The 15,235-nt window shown below is 36.1% G+C and overlaps 1 long non-coding RNA gene across 2 annotated transcripts in view; it reads left to right on the top strand.

Moving 5' to 3' along the window:
- LOC147580232 (uncharacterized) overlaps nucleotides 1-12,514 on the top strand; it is a 57,303-nt gene extending 44,789 nt beyond the window's left edge. For both annotated transcript variants that reach the window (XR_015252663.1, XR_015252664.1), the window contains one exon: nucleotides 12,351-12,514. This is a non-coding gene — a long non-coding RNA (uncharacterized LOC147580232). The remainder of the gene's footprint in view (nucleotides 1-12,350) is intronic.
- Nucleotides 12,515-15,235: the final 2,721 nt, after the last annotated feature.

Here is a 15,235-nt window from a genome sequence, read left to right on the forward strand (position 1 = left end):
AGCCTGGAGCCTGTTTCAAATTCTGTCTCAGTCTCTCTGCCCCCCACCTGCTTGTGCGCGCTCTCTCTCTCTCTCAAATATAAATAAACATAAAAAAAAAAGACAGGCAGTTTCTTACAAAGCTAAACATAGTGTTATCATATAACCCAGTTATTGTGCTCCTAGGTACTTCTCCAACTGAATTGAAAACTTATATCCACACAAAAACCTACAGGCAAATGTTTACAGCAGCTTTATTAATAATCACCAAAAATTGGCAACAATCAAGATATCCTTCAATTTGGTGAATGTATAAAGAAATTCTGCTATATTCCTATGATAAAATATTACTTACCAATAAAAATTGGTAAGCTATCAAGCCATGAAAAGATATGGATAAACTTTTAATGCAATTCTAAGTGAAATAAGCTAATTTTAGCAGTTTATATACTGTAAGATCACAATTATATTGCATTCTTAAAAACTATAGAAAAAAAGATCAGTGGTTGCCAGGAATTCAGGAAAAGACAGAGTCGGGATAAGTAGGTGAAGTTAGTTGGTTTTGTTTGTTTGTTTGTTTTTAAACCACAGTACTATTCATGTGTGATGCTGTAATGATCGAGTTGTGAGATTATAGATCTGTCAAAACCTATAGACCTTTATAACACCAAGAGTGCACTTTAATATGTAGGCAAATTATTTTTATTAACAAATCATTTAGAAGATCATGGGATTTCAGGAAGCAATGTAGACTGTGACAAAAGAATAGAAATTTACCATAATTGTACGAAACAGTCTCTCTGATAGAGATTGGAAAAAGGTGCTAATACAAGTAAATTTGGAAATTAGTGGATTCTAACACCAAAGACACAAGGAAAAATACATAAGCACTGGACTCTCATCAATAAAGTTTCTTTTTTCCCCATCAAATTCACGTTAAGAATTTGTGCAGTCCAAGTTCTTAAAAGGTTTGAGAAATCACTGTTCTTTAATGAGCATTGAAAGCATAAGCTAAGATTAATGTTAATATAGTGTTTAATGTTAATATCTTTAACAAAGATAGGGTTCCTGTAAGGTGCAAAGACATTAAGAATGTCTGAGTCTGGGGGCGCCTGGGTGACTCTGTCTGTTAAGCAATATGATATTTCTGTATCTGTATATTGGAATTGAATGATATGTGAATGAATTATAAGGGAGCGAAGCCAAGTTTCTCACTGGTGGATTGGCAATTTATAGATTACTGAGGACAGGAGGCTAGAATGATCCGTATGGTAATGGATAAGAGTTGGAGACATTAGTAAGCATTCATGTGTAGGCAATTATGTATGGAAACATTGTAGATCTGTGTATATACATATATTTGCTCTGTCAGCTGAGAGGGCCTAAAAACAGAAAAGACAGCCTAGCACTAATTAGTACATCTAACACCCAATCTTGATTTATTCTTTTTTCTTTTTAACGTTTTATTTTATTTTTGAGAGAGAGAGAGAGAGAGTGTGAACGGGGGGGGAGGGGGGGGAAGGAGACACAGAATCTGAAGCAGGCTTCAGGGTAGGAGCTGTCAGCACAGAAACCTGACAAGGGCTTGAACCCACCAGCTGTGAGATCGTGATCTGAGCCAAGCTTAACTGACTGAACCACTCAGGTGCCCCCCAATCTTGATTTCTAATGCCATTCAATACTTGATATTTTCTAATACCAAAGCTCCTTGGAGACATAGGTGTTTCTAGAACTAGAGAAGGAACTATTCAAGATGAGTTTGAAGTTCATCTTTATATTCTAGAAAGTAAGGGAGTGCTTGAAGACACACACACAAAGAGACAAAAAATTAGCAAACCCAAACCCACATTGATGGGGGAATGGCAGAGGGGCATGGGAGCCAACTGAAAGATCTCCTAAATGGGCAAAGCTAGAAAAAATTGACAACAAAATATAGTATTATTTGATTATAACTCAAAGTATAAAGAAAGTATCTATGAGTTTATACTGATATAAGTAAATAATTGAATAAATTAATAAATGGGGAGAAAAAAAATCTCTAATGCAGAAATTTTATAATTTATGAAGATGTTCCACCCTAAAGGAGAGGCAGTGTGATTATTCCTTAAGTATGGCTGTGCATAGTAGTCACATTCTTACAAAGAATACTTAAAAAGTGAGAGGTAAGTAACCTTACAGTAAACTAATAAACATTATTTGAGCCAAATAATCAAGTTCAACATCACCAGTCATAAATCAGATTGATAGTATGTATGTACCTCTGATATGCTGTCATGAAATTGACATTGTACCTCTGATTTTTCTCTCAAAAGCCATAACTCTAGTCTAATCGTGAGAAAAACGTCAGACAAATTACATCCAAGAACTGTTTGTATGATCTCAATTTTCTAAATCTAAAGCTGTTCTAAAATAAAAGTTAGTTAAAAGTTGACTACATTTAAAAATGCCCAATATAATCCACACCCTTATAATCCTTTATTATTTAATGTTTATTTTTCACTCTGTTCTGCATTGTATTATAGTGATAATTATAACGCTTCCAAATTAAATATGTATAGTTATCCAGTGAAAATTTTCATGAATAAAGCCTTTTCTATTATGAGGACTATTTCTTTAAGGTATTTCCTTAGAAATGAAATTCTCGGGGTGCCTGGGTGGCTCAGTCGGTTAAGGGGCCAACTTCAGCTCAGATCATGATCTCGCGGTCCGTGAGTTCGAGCCCCGCGTCGGGCTCTGTGCTGACAGCTCAGAGCCTGGACCCTGTTTCGGATTCTGTGTCTCCCTCTCTCTGACCCTCCCCTGTTCATGCTCTGTCTCTCCCTGTCTCAAAAATAAATAAAACGTTAAAAAAAATTAAAAAAAAAAAGAAATGAAATTATCAAGTCAGTAGGTAATGTCTTTGTCTTTTGAAAGATAGTTTGTAGAAGATTTAGGCATGATAAGATTTAAATCTTAGAAGAAGTAATTGAATATTCATAAATTGATAAAATAAAAGCATTTTGTATAAACTATATTTTAGAATGCTTCTATAAACATAATTAAAATATATCCTAGCATAACTAAGCAGTATATCTAACTAATAATACATATAATCCCTTGTAGATGAGTTTTGTATTCTCCAGCTGTCTGTGAGATTAGAATGTGTACAGACAGCTGAAGAATGAATACTGCTTTTTGTGTTCCTTAGGAGTTTCTTAGGAGTTATAGATGAGAAGGATTTACCCATCTCTGGATTTATTATATTATTATTAATATTTCCACTAGTTTTATGCTGAATAACAGTATGAATATTGTTTTGCAATATTCAATATTATTATTATTACGAGAGTACTTTGGATGCTGAAGTAGACATACATTTGTCCCCTAAGCAATACAGCATACTAGTTGCTTATTCAATTTCTACTCAGTCCTGTTCAGGGTAGCTGAATATTTTTCAGCAGAGGCACTCAGTCAGCGAAAAATATTCATGTTTCCCAGCCTCCCTAAAGATGAAAGGGGTTTCTCCTGGGGATTTCTAAGGAAGTCACTTTCCTAATGCAGACACTACTCTTCATTCCTTCTTCTTTCTTTGCTATGCCTGGAACATGAATGTGAAACAGCTGTTTTGCATAATGGCCATGAGCATAAAAGCTATACCCTAAGCACAGTGAGTGAAACACTGAAAGTACCCAGGACTGTAGTGACATCATTAAACATTCTACCAGTCCTAAACTGCCTCCCTCTTACCTTCTTGTTAAATAAGAATGATAAACTTTATTTGGGAAAGTTAAAAAGTTAATTTATTTGGTCTTTGTTACATGTAATTACTTAAAAACTGTGAAAATTGGGGCGCCTGGGTGGCGCAGTCGGTTAAGCGTCCGACTTCAGCCAGGTCACGATCTCACGGTCCGGGAGTTCGAGCCCCGCGTCGGGCTCTGGGCTGATGGCTCAGAGCCTGGAGCCTGTTTCCGATTCTGTGTCTCCCTCTCTCTCTGCCCCTCCCCCGTTCATGCTCTGTCTCTGTCTGTCCCAAAAATAAATAAACATTGAAAAAAAAATTAAAAAAAAAAAAACTGTGAAAATTACTAGTGGAGTTCAGCCTCCTCATTTTGTAGAGAAAGTAACTAACCCTTACTCCCCTCTTTCACTTTGTAACACCTTATCCAACATTATTCTTCATGTTGTCTAAAATCAGCTGAAATATTTACTGCCTGTAAACAATATATATATATTATAAATGTATACAATAAATAAATATAATATAAATTATAAATATACATTTACTGTCTGTCTTCCATACTAAAATGTAAGTTCTATGATGTTAAGGACTTGATCTTTCTTGTTCATTGCTTTATCCCTAGCAGCTAGAACAATGTTTCTTATAACAGAGACATTCAGTGTTCCCTGAAGTAATGAATGAATCAGTGAGACCTCAGAGGTGTTCTGTGATTAGATCAAGAAGATGATTAAAATAGGAATTAAAATTCAATCTCCTCATAACCAGCTCAGTAATTCCTTATTATATTACTTGGTGCTGTGAGGCTCTTTTAAGTCATTGGATAGCAATGATAATTCTATACACAAAAACACAAATTTAAATAGCAACATATTACAATTCATTTGAATCTATTCTTCATGTCATCAAATTCTTGTAATATTTCTTCAGCCTTGTCCCTCATATAATGCTATTTTTGCCACTTTTCCTGGATTGCCTTAGACTAGAAGTTCTAGTCAAGGGCTCTAGTTAAAGGGCTGTATACACAGATCTCTTTCTTGGAAAATCACAAAGCATATTAGCATATTAAAGATTCCTATATGTACTATAATTTAAAAGTCCCTTTAACTTTACCTTAACACTTTCCATGTTTATTTTCTTTCATAATGCCCTGCCTATCTTCATTTTGTGGCTAACCTCTACTAAAACTTTGAAGGAATTAATGTTACACTTTAAAAAACTATGGGTCTTGACCATTGTAGTTGTAGTTGGGTATTTTATGTCCTTCAATTGCTTATGATAAAAACTTTGATGAGTGGCACTTGGGTGGCTCAGTTGGTTAAGCATCTGACTTTGGCTTAGGTCATGATCTCATGGTTCCTGAGTTCAAGCCCCGTGTTGGTCTCCGTAGTGACAGCTCAGAGCCTCGAGACTGCTTCAGATTCTGTGTCTCCCCTCAATCTGCCCCTCTCCTGCTCATGCACTGTCTCTGTCTCTCTCTCTCTCTCAAAAATAAATAAACATTAAACAAATTTTAAAAAGAGGGCACTTGGTGGCTCAGTTGGTTAAGTGTCTGACTTCAGCTCAGCCTCAGGTCATGATCTCACAGTTCGTCAATTCAAGCCTTGTGTCAGGCTCTGTGCTGACAGCTCAGAGCCTATAGCCTGCTCCAAATTCTGTGTCTCCCTCTCTTGCTGCCCCTCCCCTGCTCATGTTCTGTCTCTCTTTCTCTCTCAAAAATAAACATTAAAACATTTTTTTAAACTTTGATGTGCATTGGTATCTGAGGATAAAAAAATCTTACTCCTTACAAGTGTTTTCTTATTGGGCCAACTCTCCCAGCTATTTGATTCATGCTGGTCAGTTCAATGCAGGAACTTCTGGATCACTTTCTCCTGCTAGTAGAAACAGTACTAAAAATACAGCCTATTTTCCTTTTCCACAAAGATTATGACCACGATTACCACCACCACATCATCACCATCACCATCACCATCATCATCACCATCACCATCATCACCATCACCATCATCACCATCACCACCATCATCATCATCACCACCATCATCATCATCACTACCATCACCATCATCACCATCACCATCATCACCATCACCACCATCATCATCATCACTACCATCACCATCATCACCATCACCATCACCATCATCACCATCACCATCACCACCATCATCATCATCATCATTTTTGAGTATTAAAGTTGGAATTACACTAGTATTTTTAAGCCAATAGTATTTTTAAACTAGTATTATTTAAACAAATAAACATATTTGTCTTTTAAACAGGGTTCTAATAAAATTATTTTAAATGATCAGGGTGAAATTTAAGGTTATAAAGTACAATTTTTCTTGACTTCAGTGATTCTAAAAGTCTATTTAAATTCTTGCCCACAGACACAAATACCCCATATACTCAGACACACACACTTCCCCCCCCCCCCCATAGCTGTATGTATTCTTTAAAAAAAAATCAAACTTTTCCCTAATTGGTTTGCTACATCACAGCCTAAAATAGGAAGTCACTATGGCTTCTTCTTATTCCCTTGTAAATGAGAAAAGATTTAAAAGGCATCAGCTTATTGAGGGAGCAGACTGTTGACTAGGCCACTTTAAAGTTTACAGGTCTTAAGAAGTAGGTAGTCAATATGTTTTTTTTTTTTTTTAATTTTTTTTTTTTTCAACGTTTATTTATTTTTGGGACAGGGAGAGACAGAGCATGAACGGGGGAGGGGCAGAGAGAGAGGGAGACACAGAATCAGAAACAGGCTCCAGGCTCCGAGCCATCAGCCCAGAGCCCGACGCGGGGCTCGAACTCACGGACCGCGAGATCGTGACCTGGCTGAAGTCGGACGCTTAACCGACTGCGCCACCCAGGCGCCCCAATAGTCAATATGTTTTAAAAGAACATAGAAGCATTTTTTTTGGGCCAGCCAATAATGACTTAGAGAATATTATATATGTAAGTGATGAATCATTAAATTCTACTCCTGAAACCAATATTACCTATTACACTATATTTTAAGTAACTAGAATTTAAATACTTTTCTGAAACAAAAATAAAATAAATAGAATCAAATAATAAGACTCAGCATTTCTCATATATATATGTATACACACACACACATACACACATATATATCACTTCTATACTATCATGAAGGAAAAAATAAAAAAATAAAGAAAACCTTATCCTTCATCTTCATAAAATCCTAGATGCACCCTACCTTGCTCTCTGTACTAGTCTGCAAGTTGTCTTCCATTCTATATTATTTAGGAAGTTGTGTGTATGCTGTAACATCATATAGAGTGAAAGAAGAAAAATAATACAATTTATATAACTTTGTTTCAAACAAATAAATACATTTCTACTGTCTGGAAAAAAAGAATATTGTTGATCTTTAAATTAGCATTTAAATGAGAATCTCCAGAAATTTATTTTCTAGGATATTGTTAAAAGGATCTGATTTAATTAGACATATCTGAGCTTTAATCCACCACTTTGCCAAATTCAAAATGGTGAGTTATGTTAGGACTTTCTTCTTGGCTTTTCTTTGTTCTGGTGATTCTGCTCAGAAACCATGGCTTTAAATACCACCAGATTACTCCTAAGTGCACATCTCCATTCTTAACCTCTGTTGAGCTCCAGACTTATATATCTAAGTGCTTCCTTGTACATTTGTCTCTCTTTGGAAATATAATGGACATATCAAGCTTAAGATTTTCTAAATAGAAATCTTACTTCTATATACTGCCACAACACTGTTTTCCTTTGTTTTCATTTATTCACATGCCCAAACTCAGTTGCTCAGAACCACAACCAATTAAAAATTTCCCTTTATTCTTATATTCCATTTCCAATCTATTACTAAGTCCCATGAGTGCTTCTTCCTAAATATATTCAAACCTGACAACTTGAAACCACTTGTACTGATAAACCGTGATCTAAGCCTCTTTTACTTCTCTTTTGTTCTATTGCTTGTTGCCCTTCTTACGGGTCTCCTCAGTCCATTCTTGTCCTCTTGTGGTCCCTTCTTCATATTACCAAAGTACTCTTTCCAAAGAGTAAGTCCTATTGTGTCATTCTGCTCTTTAGTGGCTTCACAGGTCAATGAGAAGACTGTCCAAGTCCTTACCATGGCCAGCAAGTCCCTACATAATCTGGTTCTTGCTTACCTCTCTCACCCTTTCTCCTATCCTAATGTATTTACTGACTACATTTCTGCAGCCTTATTTTTTTGTTTTTTGGGTTTTTTTTTTCTTTTTTGGTCCCTTAAACACACCATGCTCATTTCCTCTTGGGACCTTTGTGCTTGTTATTTCTTCTGACTCTAATACTCTTCTCACGTACAGTCTCATGGTCATCACTGAAGACTCAAATCATTGGCGCTTCTCAGAGAGGTTTCCTCTGATCACATTAACTCCAGTAGGATCCTGTCCACACAAATCCCTTTATTCTGTTGCCATGCTGTACCTACTTACATACATGTTCAGTATCTATGTCCATTTGAATATATCTTTGAGGTCAAGGAATTTGATGATTGTGTATCCCTAGGGCCTAACAGAGAGCCTCTTGTAACAGGTGCTCTATAAGAACTTGTTGACTGTGAATAAATATAGATTGTTTCACTTAATTCTCATCTTTCTCTAATCTCTTCCTTCAAATCACTTTCTTTCCAAATTAGACTTCTAGAAACACTGGTTTCTTGTGTTCAAGAGCACAATAGCTTCCTCAAAGAATAAACTTCCACATTCCTCTTCCTGAATTTCAAAATACTAACTTCCTTAACTCACTTTTCTGGAACTTTTAGTCACTCTTCCCCAAAATGAACCTTGGCAGTAACACTAATTCCCCTGTCCCTGAGAAAGTCTCCAGTCTCTCATCTTTGCTATCCCCCTCTCATTCGGGATTCTCACCCAATTCCACATGGTTCAATTTTCCTTCTTTCACTAAGCACTACTCCAACCTATAGAAAGCTCTTCCTTTTCTGCCATATGTAACTTATTTTTTATATTGTCATGATGTTGCTAGAACATATCCTTATCCTATTTTATATATGTGTGGATAATCCCCTGAAAGTAAAGACTGAATCTGAATATTAAAATGTACCCTTAATCTCCTAGCTCAATGTTCCACAGATAGTACATCTATTTGATTCTAGTTTCAATAGACATAGTAACAAAATTATTTATTTGCTGTAAACACTTATTTACTGTAAAAAAAATACACATATAGAAAAGCACAATGATGAACAAAAGGCAACTGACATTTAATCTCATTGTCAGGAAAACAATGGAGTATAAGGTGAAGATTGTGGATAACTGGAGTCACATAATTCACCTAAGGAGGACAGCCATAGCACATGTCCAGGGCCTATTACTGTATAAATATGGAGGCCCAGTGTTCGCTGAACTTGCATTTTATTTTTTTTTCAATAAGAACAAGAAATGCAAATGTATAGCTTTTATCTGAAATCACACATTTTTAAATGTTTAACATATCTGAGACCCGAATTTGCAATCTTCATTTTGTACTTCTGCAATGCTGACTCAGAGAATATCCAATGTTGTTAATTAGCTGAATTCCAGGAGTCCACAATTTATTTTGCCCACTTTATCTTCATTTTTATTTTTACTTAGAAACTATTCCTCTTGTGTCTCCTCTCCCATACTATTCTTAACAATTTACCAAAGTTTTAAAAAAATATTTAATGTGTGTTTTTTGATGATGAAGATAGAAAAATTAGAAAATACTGGAAAGTATAAATAAAAATGTAAGAATAATTCTACATATTGCTATCTTTTTATTCATTTTCTTTTTATATTTAGTCTATGGCATATTTAATTAATATAGAAAAGTCACTAGATTTATTTTTCATGACAGAAATTCTCCATGAAATTAAATACTCTTGATAAACATTATTTAAATGTCTGCATAGATTTCTATTGTGTGGACATACCATAATTATTTAATTAATAATTATTTTGATTTATGTATTTATAAGTAATTAATTATGATTCATTTCCTTATAGAGCTACATGTCTATCATTGGACAATTAGATTGTTTCCAGTTTTTTTCCCCATGAGCAACTTTGCAATGAACATTTTTGTACCTAAACTGCATTTTCAATTATTTTATTAGAAGCGAAGTTAATAGATCCCAATATATGAATATTTTTGAGGTCAAATTTATTTCCAAAAACATTTTGCCAATTTACAATGCTGCCGGCGATGAGGTGATATATTTTACTATATCCAGAATATTTGGATAATCTCGTTAAAAAAAAAAAAAAGAAAAAGGTAACTGATAATTCTACGTCTCTATCCTCTCCTCCGGTCTTCTCTTTGCTACTGACTTACTTTAGCAGATGACCTTTATTCCTATTTAAAATGAAAATTGAGGATTCTTATCTCTCTCTCTACAGTTACCATACTCATTCTTATTCCTTTCCACTTGCCTCAATAAAAGAAATTATTTTTGTTTTCAGCTAATACTTCTGCCTGTACTTTAGCACTCATGTTTTTCCATATCCTCCAACACTGTGCTTGATTTCAAGGCCACACCTCTGCCTTCAGTGTTTTCAATATCTTCCTCTCTTAGGTTCTTTCCTCACAGCTTATAACAGTATTTGAATTTATTTTATTAAAAAAGCCTTTTGTCATACTTGTTTTCCCTTCTAGTTGCACTCTTATTTTCTTTTCTTTTACAACCAAGTTTCTTTGAGTGGTTTTAACTCCCTACCTTTTTTTCCACTTCTAAGACTTTCCTGAACATGGATATCCCTACTTTTCTGGAACAAATTTTGCTCAGATCACCAGGGATCTACTGTATGTAAATGCCATCTAGGTGTACTTTTCTAGAGATAGGAGACAGACAGATCTAAGGAAGTCACAGCCGAATTTCAACCTCAACAGGATTACCAGTTGTGGCCAAGGATTGATAGAAATGGGAGAGAAAGAAGACTGATATAGTCAGAAAGTGCACTGAAGAAAGTAATAATAACAACATAACGTGAGTAGTTTTAGGAAGCAGAAACCAAACGTAGTAGCAGGAAAACTAATCAGGGAGAGAAGAGACCACTGCAATCACAGGTAGGGGACCAGAAAATAGCTGAGATTAACAAATGTGATGTATTTATTCATTCAGTTATTTAATTAACTCATGTCAAACACTTCCTACACATTAAGCACAGGGAATATAGCATTTTAAGGGGTAGATAATTCATTGTCAATATCAGTAGAAGCAAGAAATTTGTAGTTTGCAAAAACTGCAGAAACAGTTTGATCAGGAGTCTTCAAGGGGACTTAGGGGACAAAGATGCCTAGTGACTGGGGCATAAATGGATCCCAGTATCATCAACAACAGAAAAGGCAACTGGAACTCATTTTGGAACAATATAAAGAATGGAGGAAGGAAATAATGATGTTAAAAGGAATAAGGAATTATAAGAAAGACAGGGAAAATCAGAATCAGTAGATGTTTCAAAGGTGGTAGTGATGAGGCTGGAATGCTGGGACATTTATTCTAATAAAAGTTCCTTTGGAAAGCCAATGGAAATCACAGTCAATCTGAAGTTTTATTCTGTTTTAAATAAAGACTAGATAATGCCAATATAATCATTTGTTTGCTTTAAAAGTATTCTCTAATACAGGGGATAAAGTCTTCATAAAATATTCAAATAAGTTATGTTGGTATATAGATATTAGTTTCCATTTTGGGACTGCAAAGCTAATGCAGACTGCATGACATCAGATCCACTCAGATTTCAAGATTTCTTTGACCCCAACAGATGTAACACATTAGAATATCCTAGTGTAAATAAAAGGGTCCAGACATATTGTTCTACATCAAAAGATTTCTTGATGGAGCCTATCGAAATAAATCAGAAGCAGATCCATCAAATGTCACTTGAAATATTTCAGAGTATAATCTCTCAAGAGAAAATAATTTCCATTCTAATTAAGCTTCCTGAATTTGAAATCCAGCCAGAACAAGACAAATCCGATCAGTCTTCTTCATTAACTTAAGATCCTAATGATATGCCCGTGTGAAACTGGATGGCTGCAAGGCTGACCAGATAATTTTCCTTTCTTCAGTCCCATTGCCCCCAGCTAAATCAATAGAGTGGCAATTCCCACCAATCTCCAAGCTATCCACAATGGTCAGACCAGGTACACTGGTGTCCAGTAACTTTGTTCCGTAATCTGAGAGCAGGCTTAGGGAATCAGGCAGTAGGCATGATCTGGTAATGGGAAACTGGAAATGGAGGGGCTGTGTTGAAATCTAGGTCAGGCAGGAAGTCATATGTGCAACATAATTGGCTGTGAATGAGAAGGCATTTAGTGACCACAGATCTCTCTGAGAACTGTTTTGGTGGTTGGGGGTAGTGAAAAAAGTTAGATAATGCAGTTTCAGTCTGAGATAGGGAATGCTTAGTTTTAGACCTTGGAAGCACGTAAGTAAGGAAAGATAATGTGAAGTAGAGATGACCTTGAGCAGTGACATAAAAGGTCAAAACAATCTTTGAACCTCAGTGGGTCCTTAACATGAATATCCACATACCTAATAATTCTTAATGGATTGGCTAACAGATTGACTAGTTTACATGCCAAATGCAACCCTTACAATTATTATTTTAAATCTTACAGGTTCAATAAGAAGCCCTTTGTCTTGGGGAAACTGAATTTTCCTGCTGAGATGGTAGACCATACTTGGTTGTGTTTCCAGTTCGAAATAGTGCCATATTTATCAAACAACACTTTTAAATATCATTTGAGAAATTTATGGGATCTTCACTTTTCTTATTTGTAAATGATGTAGTATTTAATGAATTTATCCAAATGAATTTATACATTTATCCAAATGAATTTATACAAATAAATGCACATTATAAAGCATAATAATTTGGAATACAAATATAATGGGAAATCTCATTTTAATTTTTATCCATATGAACTGTCCTGTTGCAATGTATAAATGCAAGAATATATCTTCATGTAAATATTTTCAATAAAAAATGAGCAAAACCATCCTTTCAGTGTTTGCTGGATTAACTCTAAATTATTTTGTTTGCCTTCAGGTCATTAGGGATATTACCACATTACTTTAACAAAGTAACATTCGATTTTGCAGAATTTAAAATGTATTCATAAAATATGTTATTCTAAGGTTTATAGAAGAATCTTGAAGTCTTGAAATCTGAGGTTCTTGTTCTTTTTTGTTTGTCTGTTTGTTTACTTATTTATTCTGTGAGAGAGAGAGAGAGGGAGAGGAAGCAGAGCTGGGGAGGGGCAGAAAGGGAGAGAGAGAAAGGATCCCAAGCAGGCTCTGCACTGTCAGCACAGAGCCTGACTTGGAGCTTGAAATCACAAACTGTAAGATCATGACTTGAGCCAAAATCAGGAGTCAGACGCTTAACTGACTTAGCCACCGAAATGCTGCTCTCAGGTTCTTAAAGCAAATGTTCTTCTCACATACCTCAAATTATATCAATGAGAAGAGACCCTATATTTTCATGGTTCTGAGCATAAATTTTGAATTAATCAGTTTGCTGGGCTTATGCTCTAGTTTTACTACTCGTTAACTACACATTACTGAACCTTTATGATGCCTCGTTTTGTTCATGTGAAGACTAGTTATAATAGTAATTACAACCTATAAGTGTGGTGAGGATTAATGAAATTAGGAAATCGTTAAAACAGTAACCTACAGGGGTGCCTGAGTAGTTCAGTCGGTTAAGTGTCCGACTCTTGATTTCAGCTCAGGTCACGAGATTGAGGCCAGTGTTGTAGGACCTTGTGCTAGACCTGGATTGCTAAGATTTTCTCTTCCTCTTTCTCTGCCCCTCCCCTGCTCTTGTGCAAACAGATGCCTGTGAATGGCTCCCAAAAAAACCCAAAATAAAAACGAAGCAAGACAAAAAGAAAACAGTAACTTACATAGTAAGTGTTAGATAGTATCATAAAAATCTCTCTAGAGTAAATAGGTATTCCAAGGGGCTTGGAAGTGAGGTATGCCTGGAGTGGAAATCATAAGAGAAATGATTCATATGTGTTGGGCAATGAGTGTATGACACATGAAACTGTCTGCTTCAGGGTAGAGATATTAAAAATAAGAGTGTGTGCTGCTACCCTTGACACATTAAGCAGATTGAAATTGCACATAATATAATACATGTAAGTGATGAGGGAGCATAAGGCAAGCTGACAGGCTCCCAACCCACCCAGGTGGGATTTGTGTGCTATTCCTCAGGCACTCCTGGCTGCCCAAGAACAAAGGAAAGGGGAAAAACAAATGGTTAACTGATAGAGATCATGGTCCTGCAGGACCGAGTCTCCATCTATTTACAAATATCTTAGTAAATCCCAAGAAAAAGGCAATCTTATCAATAGCCTAATCTCCAGCAACCTATAGACTCCGTTTCCTGGAGCCCCCAACATCACCCATAGTGATGTGGGAAACACAGGCAGAAGGAAATGGCAGATAGAACTAAATTTCCTTATGACCTGCAGCCCGTGGACAAAAACTTGAGGCTGGCAGAGTAAAACATTTATCCTGAATTTCCCTACTCTCTTAATGCTAATGTGTTGCTAGAGGGAAAACAACCTTCTCTTGACAATAGCTAGGCCTCCAGTATCCAATGAGTCTTCTTTAGCATATGAAAATCCCATTGGAAAGTTCCCCTGGACTTTACCTCCCCCAACTTCTTAGTATTTAACCAGTCTCTCCTCCTGGTCCCAGGGCAGCTCTTTTTGTTGGGTCCTGTCCCCATGCTTTATAATAAGATCACCTTTTTGCATCAAAGATATCTTCAAGAATTCTCTCTTGGCTGTTGGCTCCGGACCCTGTGAACCTCACTATCACCCCAAAAACCTCATCCGTAAGTATCTACTGTCCCAATTTCTTGCTAAAGTGAAATGTTCAGAGGCTGAGAGAACCCTGGGAGACCATCGAAAGTCTCCATAACGGAGTTATATAAATAGCCCTACGCCTACTCCAGGTCTGCCAATCCAACACAGACTATTTACATCGCTGCATCTGAAATTCCACAGATTTCTGATGTTCAACATTCGTTTTAACAAACATCCACGTAGGTGGCATCTGATGATCCTTCTGACAAGTATTCTGCATTCTTCTAGCAATGACCTTCTCCCTTCTGCTTGGCATGTAGCTGGACTAGTCAATCAAGGTGTCCCATTCTTCTTTAGCCAAGAGATCAGCTAAGACTTCTTGGAGTAGCTTGATAAAATTTGAAGTGGGGTTCATGAGCAAACAGCTAAGAAAGAATTCTTGGGATATTCTTGGTACAAAAAGGTGGTTTTGTTCTAGCACAGGGACAGGACCCCTGGGCAGAAAGAGCTACACACAAGGATTGTGAGGAGTGACTGTTTATGTACTTTTAAGTTTGTGGAGGGAAGAGGGTTAAAGATAAACTAAGTTTCTAAGAAATTTGTGTCTGCTGAAAGCAGGGTCTTACAGGACCCTGAAGATTTAGCTATTGTGAAGATGAGGTTGCTTTTATTTTATTTTATTTTTTTTTCAAC

This window comes from Puma concolor, chromosome B3 (genome assembly GCF_028749965.1).
Source record: "Puma concolor isolate L17-30 chromosome B3, mPumCon1.1.hap2, whole genome shotgun sequence".
Taxonomy (NCBI): domain Eukaryota; kingdom Metazoa; phylum Chordata; class Mammalia; order Carnivora; family Felidae; genus Puma; species Puma concolor.